Source organism: Podarcis melisellensis (genome assembly GCF_964234715.1).
Source record: "Podarcis melisellensis genome assembly, chromosome: 5".
Lineage (NCBI taxonomy): Eukaryota > Metazoa > Chordata > Lepidosauria > Squamata > Lacertidae > Podarcis > Podarcis melisellensis.
This window is the reverse complement of record NC_138537.1, coordinates 65644769-65663913: the sequence shown is the minus strand read 5'-3', so window position 1 is coordinate 65663913 and position 19145 is coordinate 65644769. Positions and strand designations below refer to the sequence as shown.

Below are 19145 nucleotides of genomic sequence, written 5' to 3'. Positions count from 1 at the left end.
CATTTGCAAATGCATGGAATGAATTTTGCCTTTCCGGTATCTCTGAAAGAAATGTTCCATATATTGATACTGTTGCATTTTTACCTTTTACCTGTTCATCTGCTATAAATTAACATCCAATGCAATAATATGGGGAGGGGAATCTACTTGTTCCCACCTCTACTACAGAAGGTTATAAGAGTGTGAGAGAGTAATAACCGACAGAATCTGAAGGGTCGGTTGCAGGCCACAGGTAACACAAGGCATATAAAGTTACATATATGACTCATTTTATGACTTATATGACTTTGTGAAATAGTTGAAATCACTTCAAAATGTAGATTCTTGCTTAAAAAAAACCCCAGAAAGAATGTCTAGAGATAGCATTTGTTTGAGCAAATGTCTGTTCAAGGCTACCTGGCCAAGAATGGTATTTTGAAACCAAGGAAGAGTTTAGATAACTAAAAGCAGATGGCTCACAAAGAGGAGGGGGCTAGAGAGAGACCAAATCTATGCTACAATAGAAAGAAAAAAAAGACACCTGCTGCAGTGACTAAAAATAAATGATGCACTGAGCTATAACTGGTAATATACTTTAGCTTTTTATATCTCATTAGAGCCATAATATAAGAACAGCAAAAATGAATGGCAGTCACGCAATTTAAAACTGAAGCATTACTGCACTTGCAAATAAAATTAGTCGGTTCTGCCTCTGTTCTATCATCCCATGCTCTGTAAAATAAACAGATAATGTTATTTTTGCATTTCCTTGCACCACCCAAAATAATAAATAAGATAAAAGGGAAAATATGTTCACAAAGACCAACTTCTCCTTGTTTATTATTGTTGTTGAATATGGTAGATCCCTTCATCCTTGATGAATTTGTGGGGTAGAAGAAAAACAGCAGTGTAGTTAAACTGGTTCAGTAAAATGTCCTTCCAGATAGCTTGCTATACCCATCCTTAAGCAGTTCTGTAATGCAAATGTATGCGCAGATGGGTGTGCACCAGGGACACAGTGTGCGGGGGGACCCGGGGGGGTCATAGCCCCGGGCACACAATTTTTAGGAGGCATGAGCCCAATGCCCCCATGCAAGGATCCCCATCCTGCCATGTCTGCCATTGGAGGTCTGGACCTTGGAGCCTGGCCTCGCCACCGCATCCCCAGCTGCCTTGCTGAATGGCCGCCTGGCCAGTGTCAGGGGGATTTGTCCACCAAGGGCCTGCCTCCTTCCTGCATGGGTGGGCTGGGGCACACTGCAGCCCTGCTTGGCTCCAGTGGCCAGGGCTGAACTGGCACATGGGCTCCGTGAATCCTCCACACCCCGTGTGTGCACGCACAGTAGTGTTGACGGTGAGACCAGGGCTGGCGCAGTGGCTTCTGTTGACTCTCCATGCCCCATCCCCGCCTGGCATGCACACCCTGGGCACCAAGAAAAGGATGCAACACCGCTGATGCATGTGTGCATTCACACAGAACTGGAAAGGGAGGCACAGGGAACATAGCAGAGAGACATGCTGCAGGACAAAAATAACACTTTTAGTGGGGAAACAGTAAGAACACAAATCAAGATCCAGCCAAATCTGAGCAGTTAGCAGTCCTGCATATTAAATATTATTTCTGTCCTGTGTACATTTTTCATGCTGCAGAACTATTCTATATACAGTGGTACCTCAGGTTACAGACGCTTCAGGTTAAAAACTCCCAGAAATAGTACCTCAGGTTAAGAACTTTGCTTCAGGATGAGAACAGAAATTGTGTGGCAGCGGAATGGTAGCAGCGGGAGGCCCCATTAGCTAAAGTGGCACCTCAGGTTAAGAACAGTTTCAGGTTAAGAACGGAACCTCGAGAATTAATTAACTTCTTAACCCGAGGTACCACTGTAGTTTATATCTAATTGCCCTCCTTTTAAACACACACACACACACATATTTGCAACAACACAACGATACACACACAAGGACTGAAACATCACATGTGTGTGCAAATAATTCCATGATTGAGCATTCGAGTTATGTATATACATACATGTTCAAATCAGTCTCCAAAAGACAAATCCAGAGGGCCCAATTTGCAGTGCTATTTTCTATAAGATTGTAAAGAGATAAAAGTTAATATACAGCAATGAGCCATGAGCATAACTGAAAGCCTCATGCAGGGTTTCTTTAGCTGAGATGAAACAAGTCTCAGAGACAGGTAATCACTTTCGCACAGGAGATAATTAAGCCAAACAATGCTGTTTATTCAGTCAGAAACCTTGCATGTGCCAAGTATGGCATGTTTTGAAATGTTTTTATTAGGTTATTCTATAAAAAATAAAATAAATAAAATCAGCTTTAGATACTTTCATATAGCCAAATCTGGTTCCAAATTAGAATAGTATTTGTCTCATTCAGCCTCACAAAAAACTTTAGCTGACATTAGAACTAGGCATAGGCGGAAATAGGTTAATTCAGCAACAAAAAGAAGAACTGATAACTACAGACCCTCCAAGTGTCCCTATTTTCCAGGAACAGTCCCAGATTTACAGAAGCCGTCCTGGTTTCTGATTTGATCCTGGAATATGCAGCTTTTCCTTAGGATGTCCCTATTTTCATTGGAGAAATGTTGGTGGGTGTGGCAGTTATCTGGTTCCTGAGCCAAGGAGATAAGTAACTATACAAGAGACATGACCAGACTAGGCTCTCCAGACGTTTTGGGACTACAACTCCCATCATCCCTAGCTAACAAGACCAGTGGTCAGGGATGATGGGGATTGTAGTCCCAAAACATCTGGAGGGCCAAGTTTGGCCATGCCTGCTATACAACCTTTAGAAGACACAGGGAAGTTATTTTTAACGTTTGATGTTTTGTTATGTTTTTATGTATGTTGGACACTGCTCAGTGTTTTGTTGTTGTTTTTAAATACAATGTCCCTATTTGCAGTGGAAAAATGTTGGAGGGTTTGTATCTAGCGGGCAATGGAAACTTTTGCACCATCAATTGACCATTTACAGACTACTTCTAACTCTACCACTTCTGTACTCTTGTAATTTCTTAAAGGTCCAGACTCTTGAGGCTTTGTTTGCACTTGCAACTGAACTAATTGGGAATGAGTTGGAGAGTGGACCATACCACTTCAGGCTGCACTTGAGTGCTGCTCTCCTACCTGAAGAAGTCCCTGCAGATAGAACACCAGCACAACAAGGAATGAGCAGAGCTAAAGCATTTGTCTCTGATGTGTAACTTTTGCTTGCAGGGCCTTTACATGCCTCAGTTGCGAACACTCTACTCCAGGGGTTGTCAACCTGGTCCCTACTGCCCACCAGTGAGTGGACGTTTCAGGATTCTAGGTGTGGGTAGGGGGTTCTATGGCACAAGCTGAATCCTCCTTCCACTAAGCACTGGTGGGCGGTAAGGAAATTTTACCATCAAGAAAGGTGCATTAGTGGGCAGTAGGTATAAAAAGGTTGACTACTACCCCTGCTCTATATCATGTCAGGATTCTGACTTTTCAATCTGCTGTGTATACAGAGCTGGCCTCAGCAACCACACTTTTCAGTGCTTCATAACATTTTTTAAAAATACCACACTCGCACACAAAAACAAAAAAAAACCTCTGTGTAAGTAGAGTATTAGTACAGCAAGGAGAGAACAAGGCCAGCACCTTTCCCCCCAGCTGCCTCAGTTCCCCCACGTTACTGCCTCAGTTCACTACCTCTGTCTTCTACTACCTAATTCAGCTGCTTAGGTAGCTACCTGAGTTGCCTATCTTGTACTTCACCATATCTAAACAAAAAAAAATTTCTTCCATTAGCACCTTAAAGACCAACTAAGTTAGTTCTTGGTATGAGCTTTCGTGTGCATGCACACTTCTTCAGAACACGGCTACCTATCTGTAACTTCACCATATCTGTAAGTGTCATTAATACCACTCCAATGGACCTGGAACTTCAAACCTGCTGGGCAGGAATTCATGCTGTTTGCCATTCACAATTCCTATATCCAAGCAACCCAAGCTGTGGGTTGGGTCTGTGAAACCACAAACTAGATGTAAAAAGGTTATTGGGCAGTAGTTGGCCAGAACAGATGATTTGGTAAGGCAGCTGATCCCTATATCTAAGTTCTCTGGTGTGAGCAGCAAAGATTATTCCGCCACAGCTTTGAGGGCTTACTGTAGACCCAACTTCTTCCTTGGTGTTGGTTGGCTCTACTTCATTGCAACCTCCCTCCCTCCCAGGACATTGTAACCTGATTGTAGAAGTTCAGTCTCACACCCCTGCAGGAGCAGGGTATCAGAAAAACAGCTCCTATCTTAATATTTCATCTGGCCTTTGGTTCTCGACCTATTCTTGACCTAACTATTTCTGATATATTTTTAAAGCTGGTTGTATGAAACAAAGTCAGAATTTCCTAAATGAATGTATAATATATATGGCAACCTCCCTCCTCAACATTTTGCTCCTGAAGCTTTCAATAGCATCTTTGTAGCATCACCCTTCAATATCATGTTAGGCGATCTCATGCATAAATATGGGTTATAACACAGCTGAGTAAAATATATCAAATTTATTTGTACACTAGCTATCGTGTTACCACTGTGGCATTGTTTACTTTCAAAGCATTATTTGCTGTGGCAGCTAAGATCAAGCATCTGCACTCAACGTAACTCATCTCACAACACCAGAAATGTCATCTCCCATTTCCAGAAGCCTACAGCAATTCTTACAAAATGCAGAATACATTTTTATTGTAGCTGTGAGACAATAATAAAACAGTTTAGAATAACAAATTTAAGAAAAACCACAACTGTAAGTCATATCAGGAAATGGAAAGACATTCATAGATACCTTAGTCATTATATATATGTATGTATGTATGTATAAATAGCTCATTTTATATTTTATTGCTTCTGCTCTTGCTAGCTTCCAGTACCAACAGTCAGCTGTACTATCAACGTCTGATGTCTGGAGTTCCGGACTACTCATCCAACAGCCTTCTAAGCCCAGCAGCACACCTTATCTCCTCCTGCCAGTAATAGACCACTTTGCTATAATTTATAATCAACTAGGCCCATGTGTTACATAGCAAGTCCTCAGAAGAGCTGATTTCTTATACTCGGAAGTGGATCCTTTATAAATGAACATTATGTCAGTGAGATCAAAGTTGCAATTCTGCATTTAATATTGTACAGGATGACAGTTACAAAAAGTGTGTGTGTTTGTGTAAACATACACACACACACACGGCCCTCTGCTTGCTGTAATTCAAATACATATTACTCCTAAGCCTAGCTGGTGGGATGGGGTGAGTGAGTATGGACATACATGTAGAATTAAGGAACAGGATGCATCTCAGTATGTGTGCAGCCCAGAAATCTGTCTCAGTACTAGAATTGAGTTTACATTCCATTAAACCAAAATGTATTCCATGTTTCTTCTTTCCCCAAACTGTCTTAGTTTAGGGCAGGAGGAGGCACCTTTGTTGCTATTGTTAAAACAATTTTGAGTCAGAAATTCTGTCAATCTGCTGCAAATCACCCAGAGTTCTCCCAGCAGCCCCCAATGTACATGCTGCCCACTCCAGACTATGGACACACCATCTATTTAAAGCACATCTGCCTCCAAGAATCCTGGGAACTGTAGCTTTCCCCTAACAGAGCTACAATTCCCAGCACTCTCAAATTCCCCAGATTCTAGGGGGGTGCTTTACATGTATGGTGTGTACGCTGCCTCTATCTAAGTCGAAGCAGTCAATCATGAGGCCCCAGAATGTCATCCCCCTGTGACATCACAACAGCTAAGCCATTTTTTAAATTCCTGACTTTGCCATGTTGTTGGACTTAGGATAGCAGAAGAAGTGTGGTTAGTAGGCAACTATCTCTACTGTATGAAAACCAAAGTAGGTAAAGATGAAGAAGGGGAATAGCACCAACATGTATAGGGCTGACTCTGTACTTGTCATAGAGCTAGGCACTTGCTTTAATTACAGAAGACAATGCTAAAATCAAAACAAAAAACAACCCAACTTCTGCTGTTTCCATCAAAACCTATAGCAGGAAAAACTGATTTTAAGTTCTAAAAAACACGTCTCCTTTTAATTCCTCTGATCATAAGATTATATGTTGAAAATTAATAAGAGGTTGGTTTAGTAACCAGGTTCATTTTTAATGAAAATGTATTCTTAATGTACAGATAACCCTAAAGTCTTTATGTGGGGGGGAAACACAGTTGGATTTTTTTAATTTTATTTTTAAGTTGACTTTATTGTGTTTCACCACAGAGGACTATTGCAATCAGCCATTACATTCTTTCCCCCTCCCATCCTTAGTGTTAGTGTCCTAGAATTAATCTCTTTCTGTCTTCAGCCTACACAAAGTTCCAAATTTGGCAACATTTGACATAACATTCTTGTGCATACGCATATGCAGTGAGCAGTGCTCCTCAGTCCTGACAATCCAGGTCCAAGTAAATATTTTGTAATTATAGTATGCCATGCATACTGCTACCGCTTCCCTGTATGTTCCTCAATAATGACCTACAAAGCACTGAGTTTTACCAATAATTGTAATATATCTTAATATTCTACCCTTTTGCCTTTAAGACGCTACACTATTCTGCAGTCATGTTCTCAAGTATTTCTGCATAATCATTAATTCCAGAAAGCGTTTATGAAAATTCACATTCTTAGCATTCCAAGCACAGAAGTCTTAAGAATACTACTAACTACCCAAGGGGTAGACAATGTTTCTTCTGTTGAAAGGAAAATCTGTTGGGGGCTGCATGCTGGTGGTAGGTTTAACAGGATTACTCTCAAGTAAGCAGGAAGAGGGGTTGTTGGTTTTTTTAAGTACAACAGATAAATACAACTACAGTTCTGGCAAAAAAGTGAAAGCAATGCTTTTCTGACTTCAGTGTCCTCCACACATACCCTTGACAAAATCCTACACATTTGTTCTCATATGGATGATGCAGTGTAAAAAAAAAAGTTTCCCAAGCAATATAATCTGAAAAGGTTTTAAAACATCAGTTAATTTTTTAATCAAATAAAATACTGCCCCTTACAATTGCGTCAAATTACATAGAAAGAGTGGGGTGTGCTCTAAAAGGCCCAGAAAAAGCAGGAGGTTGAAACAAATAATAAGGAAGGAACTTGAGGTATTGGGTAGGGCACATAAAATGAAGCTGGAAGCCTCAGGTTGTCTACCTGTGATTGATTGATTGATTGATTGATTGCCAGTATAGTAAATGATCAGGAATGATGGGATTCATAGTTCAACCTTTAGAGGGCACCGCAAGCTGTGAAACCTTGCGGACAATCTATCTGCTTGCCACACCTTGACGTATTCCGCCGCCGCCGCCCCCCCCCCCCGAAATGGTATTCTTGTTTTTGTCCTGCACAGTACAGTTTTGTCCTGCACATACCTTGGACTCCCAGGCAATCTTTCATTCAAACATTGACTAGGCCTGGTTCACTTAGTTCCACAAGGGTGCTGCTCCATGCGCCTTCAGACAGTACCCCAGAACAGTGGCATGTGTCCAAGTGAAACTCAGTTTTTAAACCTACAAATTCCTTTATTATTATGTGACTTGGCATGAATGGCATTCTTAAAGAGTTTTAAGGGATACAAAGTGACCTTTTTAGTCTATGACCTTCCTAAAAGTCTTTACATGCTTTCTAAATATACCTTTAGGGGTCATGATAATTATCCCTTCTGTTAAGGCTATAAAGCTAACATACTATTTCAATTCTGCATCAAATAGCTTTGGTGACATTTCATGAAAGCTGCAGATCTGCAAGGCCAAAAAGCTTTCTCACTTTAGTTACTAAACATTCTATTAGTGGTTGCATTGCCGATATAACATCATGAAAGAGATAATGCTTGCAACATCTTGCCTTTTTTCATAATGATAGGCTATCTAACAGCAAATAGATTTATAATGCATTTCTGCCATTCAAATACAATAGTGTAACTTCTGTGCCATTTTTCTTAAATGTCACTGTTCTTTTGCGAATACATTGACTTCTCTTTTTCAAATATAATTTGTATTTTTATCCTTCTAGTAAGCGGATGTCATGTTTTTCTTTCTTACTTTAGCCGAAAACAATCAGAAAGTTATTTCCCCTCCTTTCTTTTTTCTGTTGCTTTTTTTGTTTAGCATTTTTTCTGTTGCCTTAAATGGGCTGTAGGTTTAACATGCACCACATTCATCAGATTTTCTTTCTGTGTTAATTTATGGGAAGGATAAAATACAAAATCTGAAGGTACAATTGTGCCCTCTAGTGTCTCGTGTTCCATGACCATATATGAGTCATCACATCACTTCACCGGAATGCAACACAAACCTGCCTTTAGGCTTTCAATCATTCATCCAAACTTTTCAAAATGAATGAAATAAGCATATATTTTAGAGAAGTATTTGAAGATCGTAAGTCAAATGACTTTGTCAGATTTCTGATGACTGAATTTAACTTTTATATACTGAGCAATTTTAAAGGCATGTTACTCATCTAGGCACATTTCAGTCGAGCTCCAGGCTTGGTTATGGTTCCAAAACAGCCTTAGTCCCCCTCACTGATAACCTTTACTGGGAGAGAGATAGTGAAAGTACCACGCTTATGATTTTCCATGATATCTCTGCAGCTTTTGCTATCACTGATTATGATATCCTTCTGGGATCACTCTGAACTTCTGCTTACAGGTTCATTACCAAAGAACAGTACTGAGTGACTACTGTTTAGGTCCATGGTATGTATATGTGCTATGCATTCCTCAAGGGGCCATCTAACCCCACTGCTCTTTAACATCTATATAAAACTATTGGAAGCTGTTATGCATGCAGCATGCAGATGATACTCAGTACTATCTCTTGGTTCTACCTGAATCAAGAGAAGGTATTCAAGTGAATCAGTATCTGGACACTGACAGTCGTCCTGTGGGTCAACAATACACAGGTTCAGTAACTGGAATGTTGACCTGTTCTGGTCTATGTAACATTCCCCCTGAGGGAGCAAGTACATATATGAAAGAGTGCCTTCTCCAATACCTTTCAACTCAAAATTTGTGATCTAGGACATAGGCCAAATAGTGGTCCCACCAGCAGGAATAGTATGAAGAACAGGAACCTACAATAGGGCATTCTTGGCAGTGGCACCCTAGGCTATGGATCTCACCCCACCTCACCCAAGGGAAAGCAGGCCATCCCCCTCTTTAACTACATCCAGGAAACATGTAAAGACTGTATTTTATTCATTCAGGCTTTTGGCCAATAATTCTATTAAGGTTTTATTCAGCTAGTTTTGATAGTTAGTGGTGTATCTTCCTATATACATAAAAATGTAAGGCTGCCATCATGCAGTCCCCATTGAAGGATTTATAGTGCGGTATCATAATTGTGGATTGCATGAAATCAGAATGGAGCCACCACTGGAGAATTTGTAGTGCCTCATCCCAATTCTGAGTAGGGGAAGGGAGCAAAAGAGAAGGCAGGTTTTATGGCAGTTTTAAACACGGGCAGTTTTAAACACTAGCAGAGGTTTGAATTCAGAGGAGTAACATTTGATTATTTTGAAGAATTATTATATCTACAACTGACATGGATAGTTTACTTCTATCTTTTATTTTCCTCTTTATTCCTATATTATTTCCTTTAATAATATTATCTTTGTTCCCTTTCCTTTTCTGCTTTATTTTTGTTTGTCCTCTGCTCTGGTCTTTTATATTTTTTGTGGTTCTCTATTCAGCATTAAAGAGGGGCTAACATGCAGCTGAAGTTGATGAATAGTTGATGAAGATCCCTGAGTGTGATGTGGGGAAGGGAAGAACTCCCAGGGTAGGAGGGTGGGAGAAGAAAAGGAAGCCCCCAGGTGAAAACCTGGTAGGGTTCACCTTTCTCTATGTGGGGCAAGTTAAGATTTATCTATGAAAAAGGACTTCTTCTTCTTTAAGTTTCTGGTTTTGCTTAGATTAGTTTTTTTATTGTAATGTATTATGAAGATCTTAATAACATTTTATTTTTTAATAAGAGGGGGAAAGGAGGAAAATGATTCCAAATGGTGCCTGGGGTTCAAATGCAATGCCAACACGCTCACTTCAGAAATCCCCAAGATGAGTTTTGCAACAATATCCTGAGAGGTATCCAAACACAGAGAGAACAAACAAACCATTTTTCAAAATATACAGTAGATATTGTCAGATCTATACTTTATAATCCAGTTTCCACTAACACAACTATATGAACCATATCACTTTAATATGCAATTTCCTCCTAGCTGTGAGCTTTATGGATTAATTAAGGATAATTACTCATTATCATGGTCAGTTTGCTAAATTTATGTACTGTATTTCCAGCTTGAATTATTTAAGACATATTAATTATTTACATCTTTTTATTTCATTCAAGGAAGTTATTAGGAGCCAGATGCGGTTATTAGGCTTGGCAGACAAAGCAAAGTGCTGTCTCATGAGGGTAAACTACACAGGGAAGGGAAAGGGGCTGGCTTACTCATGATGACATCTGTGGATCACCGAAGAGATGCAGGACATGCTTTTAACTCCATCAAATGATGAAGACTCTGTATTACCTCTCTACTTACTGTCTAGCACATATTCCGATAAATCCTTGCCCGTGACCTTCACTCTTCCAACTCCAGAACCTTCAAACTGCCCCCCCCAAAAAAAGACCTCTTGCACCTCAAATAAATCCATTTTTGTCCCTTACTGTTCCCTGTGCCTGGCATACTTCTACTATACTACTTCACTCCTCAAAACTCAACTTTGCTATGAAGGTGTTGGCACAAATTTACATTCGTAAATTCACTAGGAGAGACAAGAGCCACCATGGCACTTACCTGGCAGATGGGTTGCTGTTGCTTACCGGGTGGTGAAGTGAAACAGCAGGGAGGTTGGCATAGTGCAATGGTAGCAGCGGAACTAATCTGGTGCTTTTGCTGATTTGTTTGCACCACACTGGCATCCCTACCACCTCCTGCTCCGGGTAAGTGGCTGCCACCCACCAGGCAGGAAGCTAGTTTTGTGGCTCTCACCTGTTTGGCAGGTCACTTCTGATTGTAATTCAGCTGTAACTGAACAGCATGCATATTCTTCCCATTCCTATCTCACTTTTTCTCCCCACCCCACCCCACAGTGTCCAATTTTAGCTTCTTTAAGCAAGGACTAGACCTCTTACACTGACTAGACGTCTTACACTGCATCATCAATCTATGTTTCAATACAACTGGATAGCCTTTTGAATAAAGATGGTGGGCTAAGCCTTTCAAAACTGTACTAATTTTAATCACTGATTTCAAAATAGCAGTGGTGGTGGTGGTGTTTATTTTTTTGGGGGGGTAAAAATTCCCGAGTATTCTGGGTACTGGGCTGCTAGTTGTTCCTCACTTCTGAATAAATGGTCAGCTTCAAAAATACAATATGGCAACAGCACAACTTTTAAAAAAATAAACAGATCTCTTTCCACCCCCACTAAGCTTCTGTTCTGGACCAGAGGTTTGCAATCCTCCTCAAATCAAAATAACAAATAGTTGATCCTTCCAAGTGTAACTAAGGCCTCATTACACATGACACTAAATATCACTGGGGACCAAATCAGGTCGTCTCCCCCCCCCCCCCCGTTAGTAGCAGGCATAAGGAGGGGGTTGATTTTCACTAGGGCCACCCTTTCCTTCCCTGCTGCTGTCCTGATGAAAGCAAGGTGAAAACAGCCATAAATGAAAATCCTACTTCTCTGCCCTTTCTGAAAATATCATTAGTGGTGTGAGAGCCTGCTATGGAGAAGACCATGTCACTGCTCTTTCCCATGTCAGCATCACCCTTGCAAGGAACTAAAACAGCACTGGCACGGGAAGGAGGCATAGTGCAGACTATTCCCAAAGGATCTCTTACTTTTGACACTATCTTCTTGAGCTTTGGGAAGGGTGACACTGCAGTGGCTTCCATGCCACAAAAAAGCCAAGAGGAGCCCACAGCAGATGCAGCTGCTGGAAAACGGTCGTGTAAAAGGGGGCAGGCAAAAAGAAAAACAATCTCATTGAAGCAAAAACATAGAAAGCTTCCTTATGCTCAGTTAGAATATTTATTCTTCCAGCCCACAAACTGATGGCCTCTAGAGATTGTTGAACTACAACTCCCATATTTCTTGGTCATGCTGGTTGGGACTGATGGGAGTTGAAGCCCAAAACTTCTGAAGGTTTGTGAGGGTGACTGACAGTGACTCTCCAGATGTTCAGGCATATGATTATCACATCATCTGCTACTTGATTCTTTTAGCTAGAAATGGCAGGAACTGAACATGGGGGCTTTTGCATGCAAAGCATGATGTAATCTACAACTGAGGGAAAGTCACCCCAGCATGTTTCTGCAAAAAACAATCCAGGAAAAGGGTGGGGCATCCAGCCATGGTTTTAATCTCTGTAAGGGTGCCCACCTCCCATTTTAATAACATTAGGTTAGTGAACTTTTCTGTCTGGGCATTTTCCAGCCATCTAAAATGGATATTCCATATATAGTTTTCTGAGCAGTAAAAGTATTTGCTGCATTCCATTTCTGTTTGGAATCCAACCTCAGAGGCTTCTCCCCACCTAACATTTGTTTTTTTTCCAGTCGGGTGGATTTGACACAAATTCTTCTCTAGGGTTAGAACTGATAAAAATACCAGTGATTAAACACTGGAGCCTTTCATTCCCTCTCGCCTTGCCAGGCCCAACACCAGCCTCAGTTTATATCTGTGCAACCCCACTGAGAATGTGGCACTATGTACTGTAGCTTGTTTAAAGCACACACAGAGAGACAAAACATTAAACCTTGTTTGAAAATTTGGTCTTTCGGGATTCTCTGAGGCTCTTTTCTATGAAAGGACAACATGCAGCCCCAAATTTAAAAGCATTTTCCATTCACGACACAGATTTTGCTCTCTGACACTCTTGCCTCACTGTTAGCTCTTCATCTTGAAATTGCCTTAGGCTGCAATCTTATATATACTTACCTGGAAGTAAATTCTATTGACCTCAATAGAGCTTATTTCTGAGTAGACATGAATAAGATTGCACTGTTTCTTTTTATCCAAATCTCTCACGTGCATATAGAAGCTAAAGAAAATTTCTGAAACTTCTTGAACAAGTAACATAATCTGGAACAGGTTTTCCTGTGTTGTGAATTGTGTTTAGTGCTAATACATTTGCATCTCCTTTAACATTTCACAGATGGAAATAGTCGCACACCAGCATACTTGCAACAGCCCTATTCTAACACCATGGATTGCTGCCGGAGAACTCCCACGCACACTATTACACATTGTAGAAGGTTCTTCTGTGCTGTGTTCATTTACTCTGCAACAGACTGTTCTGCACTGGCTTGCTTCCTCATCACAGTTTCCTTATTTGTTTGTTTAGACTTACTTTTGAGGCCCCTGGAGCTTAAGGTTGCTGGGTTGTTTTTTTAAAAAGTTAAAGAACACTTAATCTCACAATGAATCTGGCTGCAGCTATTATACTCTAAGGCTTGCCCTAACTTTTCCAAATGGTGAGAAATTCCAGGGGTGCAGTGAGGAAGAGTTTGGATTTGATATCCCGCTTTATCACTCCCCTTCAGGAGTCTCAAAGCGGCTAACATTCTCCTTTCCCTTCCTCCCCCACAACAAACACTCTGTGAGGTGAGTGGGGCTGAGAGACTTCAGAGAAGTGTGACTAGCCCAAGGTCACCCAGCAGCTGCATGTGGAGGAGCGGAGACACGAACCCGGTTCCCCAGATTACGTGACTACCGCTCTTAACCACTACACCACACTGGCTCTCAGTGCTTACTCAGGTTTTGTTTCCTCTGGGAAAAAAGTCACTGGGGAGCATAACAGGGATTTATAAATGTGCAGCTGGAAAAATGTTAGGTGTTTGATTGTATAAAGTACAAACACTGGGGGGAACAAAGGTGTGAACTATCTCCAGGCAAGAGCCCAAAGCATCCCACTGTTCCACAGTAAGACAGGGACTTCAACCAGATCACTTGCTCATACGGACTGCTTTAATATGAATCCTCATCAAGCCTCATTCTTAAACATTCACCCTTATGTAAGTCAGACAATGAGCTGACAAAACGAAGCTGATAGTTGAAATGTTTTGATTCCACCCCCCCCCATAATTATAACTTCTGAAACTGAAAACACCACATACTCAGTTCTCGAAACTAGCAATGAGCTGTTTGTTACACTATTTCAATTATTGATTTTTGCAAAACTACTGTGAAATACTCCTCAATAGATCTTTGACATGTTTTATTTCCCCCTCTACAGAGCAGCTTGCCTCCTTCAGCCCCAACCCCATAATTTTGGTCTGAGCAGAATCCAAATACATAGCCATAATAATAATTTAGTGTCACGATCCTAATCCAAATATACTCATATTTCTTTGACAGATGCCCATGATTTCACTTTTAACTGATCCATTACATCTCCAAAATGTTACTTCTCTGTATGAAATGTCAGCTAATCATTTCTTTTCAACGTTACGCATGCATTGTTCTGTAGTTTAGACACTTGAAACTTTTTTTTTAATTAAAAAAAAGGGAACGCTGACTATTTCCATGGACACATTCACATTAAGAATACAATGTGGACCTGCTAGTTCATGCATAGAGTTGTAATTTGCAATTTCTGCAACCATGGCAGCACACATTTCCTGCAATAGTTGTAGGAATTGTTCCTGGGATTCAGAGCCATACTGTGACTGTGGACCACCATATGTGTATCTCTAGACTTAGTGTGTGTGTTCTCCTGAGGTCAGAGGATACTGGAGCCTGCAACATTAACACACTATATTTAAAACAGATTTAAACAACAATATCAGTTCCAACAAATCTAGAGGTGTTATACCGTCTGCCAAACACAGGAACTGTATTGTCTTCTACACCTGAAGTGGGTGAGACCTGAACACATAAGACTCACTAGCTTGGGTCCTACCCACAGACTCTGAGGCTCCCATTCAAGCATTAGAAACCCTCATACTAGCTAGTTACAGCCCAGATCAAACATTATAATCCTCACATGGATATGTTCCGAGATGCAATTCATAAATAATTTACAGTGGGAGAAACTGACATTTCCTCTTTTCTTAAGTCTTTCTGGCCTGAGAAGTCTCCTCTTTATTTCGATTGTGGCCCCAATAAATTGAGATATAGCTCCATTTTGTGCTATCTTAGTCAGACCTCTGCTCCTAATAGCATGAGATAATGTATCAGCAAAGCATTGCTTGAAAGGATTCACAATAAATGGAAATGTACGCAGATTTCTTATCTTTTAGGTTGTGACAGATGCATATTTATTGTCTTACTGAGCATTAAAAAAAAATCAATATGAGAACCTTTTATGCTACTCTGATATTCATAGTTAAAATATTCATTAGCCTTTTCCTGAACTATAAAGAGACAGCTGCATTCAGACACAAAGTAGCTTGGAACTTTGAATGTGAATGACATGTGCCCCACCCACGATTTTATACAGTGTTTAATTCAAGGCACTTTCTTGTGCGTCATCTGCTGATTCTGTGAAGTGTTGGCTCCTAGACAGCTAGCTAGCAACACAGTAGCATAGTGTAGCATCATGATCACAAAGCCCCATTTTTTCACAAAGGCACACTAGCACAAGCAAATCTTATGCATGAATGCACCCATCCACCCACCAAAGAGAAGTGTTCGTTCTACTGTGAACCTACTGGTCATTCTACAGAACTTACATATTGGATCAGAAAATGGTTGTTCGTGCATAAATAATATGCAAGGAACAGTGAAATAAACACAGCTGATTGTAACCAATTATTGGAATACAAAGGACTATGATAGCACAGCACTAACAATACCTGAAATAAATAGCTATATGAAGGTTACTTAAAGTTCATTAGATTTACACTTGAAATAGTGGGAAACAGTAACCCAGGCTAATAAAAACAGCAGGCTTATTTAGGACTATAAGCAGATCAGGTACTCTAAGGGGAAATAAATTTGTAGAGCACTAAAGGATGCAAAGCCCAAGACTTGACCTTAACAACATCACAGGAACTATAATTTATTGATTGTAACAGTAACATATTGCAGAACACTTTTTATCAAGATGTCCAAAGGCTCACATTCACTACCCATTTTATCCACTAACCATTCCATCCACTTCATTCAAACGTAAAATGAGTAGATGATTTATTCCCATCCTAGCAACCAGGGATTAACAGAAGCAGGGGAAGAAACTAGTAAAATAATGCCATTGCTGAACATGTTTGTGAAACATTGAAGTACCATATGGCCAAAAGCTTATTTCAGTTTGCTCTCTTTTAAAAAAGTTTTTGGTTTTTCACATTGTAGTCTCATTTTTTGTATTAAATAGAAATCTAAACTTTAGGCAGGCTTTGGCTTGGATTTCCCATCATGCATAGGGTAATTTTTATGTTACATGGGAGTGGAAGAGTGGTTGTTGTGGAAAGTTTTGCATTTTCTTCATGTTTAATCACTCAGAGCTTCAAACCCCCAAATCTAACCTTTATTTATTAACAAAATGTGATTTTGTTGGTGAGTAAATGTAAACTAGTAATACCTTGTTATCCTGAGAATAATTCTTGTTTGCTATATCTATGTGTCATAGCATAGCATGTTGTATGTGTAACAGTGCATATGCACAAATATCTTCCAACATTACCTCCCCTAATAAAATGAAATATGTTTAGGTCTCAACTGATTCAATCGTAAATAAAACGCAAGTCTTTTCCAGAGCTGAATGACCCTCTTTTGGCCTCCTTTGAGATTTGCAAGTAAAATCAAAGATGTTTTCTGAAATGCAAATTGTACTTTCCTATGATGTATCAACAGATGGCTTTCATTCGTCCTTACAGACTAATTTCCAATGGACCAAGTTTTGTGTCTAAAATCTAACAATGCTAGCACTAAAGAATTAGATTTTTTTTAAAAAAAATACAGCATCAGAAGGACATTTAGCTTGACTGTTTTCTTGCATATGTGTACACAGATGTAAGATACAAAATATGGCATGTGTATACCATTACACATGTAATTCACAAGTACATGTTTTGTTATGCATACATGTTTTAGAAAGCACCACATGTTTTTGTAAGGCAAATTATGTGCTCTGTCAATTTTCACACGTGACTGTGCATCTAGGGTTTACAACTTTTTATTGTGACATCTCTGCAGCAAAAAATGTAATATGCAAAATTGCTCTTTACATGCTTCCTTATTAATGAGCTCACAGAGAAATAGTCACACAGCACACTTTAGCCAAGTTGACCCAGGGTTGCAGTCAGTGAAGTTTTCCTGTTTGCACAAGGACTTCTACTTGTACAGCAGAACCACCTCAACCTCTCCTTCTCCTGTGCACACTAACTCTGTGAGAAGTATTTCACCAACCCTCCAGAGCAGATTTGTGAGTGGGGATGAGCAAGAAAGAGAGGAGAGGGAGGGGAAGTTCTGCTGCGCAACTTGAATTCCTAGTGTAAATGGGAAAGCTTCATTAGATACAACCCATATACACTTTCTCTGGCACTAAGGCTGCAATCTTTAGCATAGTTACTGGAAAACTCAGTGAACTTATTTCCACACTAGGTGACTATTACATAATTGCCATTCACTGCTCTGCACTGGTTTTTATGGGGTATCTACATATTATCACCAAAAGAGTGTCCTCTGTTTTCCCCCACACTCTTTCCATCTTTTCTCAGGTGGCAGAAGTCAAACTTTTGCAAGGAAGGAGAGAACAACACAGTCTCCACAGATGCGGGCAAGAAAAGGCACAAACTGAGGTACATGTACTGATCTTCACTATAGGGACAGGCATTGTGCAACTGTTATGGGGAACATTTTGGCATATTAACTGCTGCATGGAACCTCAATTTTAATTATACTTCCAGCTGATAGTGGGAAGAGCAAACTTCTTCAAAGCCTTATATGTCCCTAGTGTAGCTGACTAAATAAGCATGTATCGCTACTATCCTGTGAGCAATTATTTAAGATTAAGCTCCACTGAACTCAATGAGAGTTACGTCTGAGGAAACACATATAACTGTGAGGTTAACTCTCTGTCAAATTGTCAAATAGAAAATGGGCATTAATTGGTTCACCATCTAGTACCAATAATACAAACAATACTAGCAATCTTTGCCACCATACAGTTTCACAGTCCATCTTCAGCTTGTTCTGTCTCTTCCCTTTGCTGGAAAGAGCCCTGGAACATGAACTTTGACTTCAACTGCTGCACAAACACCCATGTATAATGTAATGTAAGTGTAAGCCACTTTGGTAGTCAATCTGACTCTAAATATAATACAAAAGCATAAAATATCATAACCAGGAATAATTTGTAACATTTGTAAACTTTTCTGAAATATGTACAGTACTTCTTTCCTTTATGCAGGACCTTCTAAAACAATATATGACCAGAACCTTTTTCAACCTGAGAGCCACATTTCCCCATGAGCAACATTCTAGGGGCCACATACTAGTGGTGGGTGGGACTAGATGTGAAAGTAGGCAGAGCAACTGAAGTGAAACTTGTCCAGTAGGTTACATTCCAACCATGCAAAAGACAGAATTTTCTACACACACACACACACACACATACATACACACACAAACACACACACACACTTCGGTGCTTCGGAGTGGTAAATCAAGAGGTAATCAATTTATGAAATTCTTGTTTGCTTTAAAAAAAGAAAATCTCTCAAAGTGGTTTGCAAACAACAACAGCAACAACAACAACAAACCAACCCAAGAAAAATCAAGAGAAAAATTACAGTCATACTTTAACTCATAACAAAAGTTAAAATACTAGAACACATTAAAATCACCTCCACTTTCCAAGCATTTACCAAAACACAGAAGCAAAAAAAGGACAAGAAGGCCATTATCAGAAGCAATCACTGTCCTAAGGTCCTCTACCTATGAAGCACAATTGGCCCACTTGACCCAGGTTTGGTCGCAGTGGCCTAGAGCATGCAAAGAGCGAGGCTGGCTCAGCTGCACTACGCTGAGATGACTCGCTTCAGATGACCCAAGCAACAAGCTTTACGGGAAGAAACATGTTTTATTAATGTTCATTCTATTTATATTTAACGCAGGATATGCTTCAGGATATTACTGAGGGGCATCCTGCATGATTGCAAATGGATACAAGTAAAATACAA

General features: G+C 40.0%; 1 protein-coding gene and 1 long non-coding RNA gene across 8 annotated transcripts in view; one reads left to right on the top strand and one right to left on the bottom strand.

The window, feature by feature from the left end:
• Window positions 1-19145, bottom strand: part of PRKG1 (protein kinase cGMP-dependent 1) — a gene marked incomplete at its 3' end in the record, with an annotated part of 657581 nt that overhangs the window by 517816 nt on the left and 120620 nt on the right. The window lies entirely within an intron of this gene.
• LOC309370448 lies at window positions 8162-10628 on the top strand. Its single transcript, XR_014168573.1, has 2 exons — window positions 8162-8708; window positions 10363-10628. It is a non-coding gene; the product is annotated as an uncharacterized lncRNA (long non-coding RNA).